The following is a 2230-nucleotide window of genomic DNA, read 5'->3' on the forward strand; positions in this document are numbered from 1 at the left end:
GATCAATCTACAATATGTATCTAAATATTCAGATCGACCTTCTTATATATAGACTTATATATATCGAATTTCAATTCCATTACATCATTATATCTAATGTACATAGTAGTTCCAATTTATTATTTATTTCATCCATTTTTTGTATTAGTTTCACTAAAATATATATGTAATAATCCAAAAGCAACTCTTATTTTTGCTATTCAAATTTATGGGTTTCTGATTCTTAATATCAATCCCGGTATCATATAAAAAAATTGAGTAATACTTTTAGCATTTCCAAGAAGTAATTGATTAAATACTTGGAATAGTTGTAATAGTTAACAAATGATCGGTAGTTTCTACGAGAAGCTTTTTCTGTATTTTGAAAAGATTGGTAGTCAACCCCAATCTTTTCTACATTTTAACCATGATTGCAAATAAATGAGTTCAATAAAGAACTTAGAAATCCAACTTTGAAAAAAGAAAAGGGGAAAAAAAGGAAAAGGGGTGTTAAAGGGGGTTCCGTGGTTACTCATTTTCGATATATAACTTTGGTAAGAGCCATTTCATCTAAATTGAAATCTTAGGAAGAATTAGGTTAGAATAGAAAAAAATTTCCTATCTTTTTTTCATCCCCTTAACAAGAATAAGGTAATAATTTTACTATTTGGGTGATTGACAGAGTATTTTGTATTTATTATGTATAGAATACATTACACTACTCAAATAAAATAGACTTCCGAAATGTGGATATATTTGAATTAAAGAAATTGGTATGGTATTAATTAAAAGGAAATGAAATAAAAAATATTCAATAGAAAAATTTAATAATTCAGCTAGAAAACAATTGATACAGTTGGATCCCCCACCCCAATTAGTCGTACCTTTAAAGTCCACTTCTTCCCTATACAACGAGAGAAAGGGAAAATGTGAAAACTACCATTAAAGCAGCCCAAGCAAGATTTACTATATCCGTGTAAATTTTTTCTCCCATCTCTATAAAAAATATCACTATACATCTCTCTACTTTTCATAGATCGAATGCTTGAGAGATTAGATGGCCATGTGTTCTATTGCTTTCTAGATGGATACTCCGGCTATAATCAGATTACAGTGGACCCTCGGGACCAAGAAAAGACGGCATTCACATGCCCTTATAGAGTATTCGCCTATAAGAGGATGTCGTTTGGGCTTGTAATGCCCCTGCAACTTTTCAAAGGTGTATGCTTTCTATTTTTTTAGATATGGTTGAAAAGTTCATTGAGGTATTCATGGACGACTTCTCTATTTTTGGTGATTCCTTTGACTCATGCCTTAAGCATCTAGCCCTAGTCTTTAAACGATGCTGATGAGCGGATAATTTGTATGCTTTTTGGCATTGTTTTTAGTGTATTTTTAGTATGATCTAGTTAGTTTTTAGTATATTTTTATTAGTTTTTAGTTAAAATTTACTTTTCTGGACTTTACTATGAGTTTGTGTATTTTTCTGTGATTTCAGGTATTTTCTGGCTGAAATTGAGGGATCTGAGCAAAAATCTGATCCAGAGACTCAAAAGGACTGCAGATGCTGTTGGATTCTGACCTCCCTGCACTCGAAGTGGATTTTCTGGAGCTACAGAAGCCCAATTGGCGCGCTCTCAACGGCGTTGGAAAGTAGACATCCTGGGCTTTCCAGCAATATATAATAGTCCATACTTTGCCCAAGATTTGATGGCCCAAACCGGCGTTTAAAGTCACCTCAAGAAATTCCAGCGTTAAACGCCGGAACTGGCACCTAATTGGGAGTTAAACGCCCAAACTGGCACTAAAGCTGGCGTTTAACTCCAAGGAGAGTCTCTACACGAAATTGCTTCATTGCTCAGCCCAAACACACACCAAGTGGGCTCGGAAGTGGATTTTTCTGTAATTTACTCATCTATGTACTAGTTTTCTATAAGTAGGACCTTTTACTATTGTATTAGGGAGATCTTTTGATCATGTTTTGATGATTGAACCCTCTTTGGGAGGCTGGCCATTCGGCCATGCCTAGACCTTGTTCTTATGTATTTTCAACGGTGGAGTTTCTACACACCATAGATTAAGGTGTGGAGCTCTGCTGTACCTCGAGTATTAATGCAATTACTATTGTTCTTCCATTCAATTCCGCTTGTTCTTTGTCCAAGATATCACTTGTTCTTCAACATGATGAAGGTGATGATTGACGCCCATCACCATTCTCACCCATGAACAAGGTGACTGACAACCATTCTTG

This window comes from Arachis stenosperma, chromosome 3 (assembly GCF_014773155.1).
Source record: "Arachis stenosperma cultivar V10309 chromosome 3, arast.V10309.gnm1.PFL2, whole genome shotgun sequence".
Classification (NCBI taxonomy): domain Eukaryota; kingdom Viridiplantae; phylum Streptophyta; class Magnoliopsida; order Fabales; family Fabaceae; genus Arachis; species Arachis stenosperma.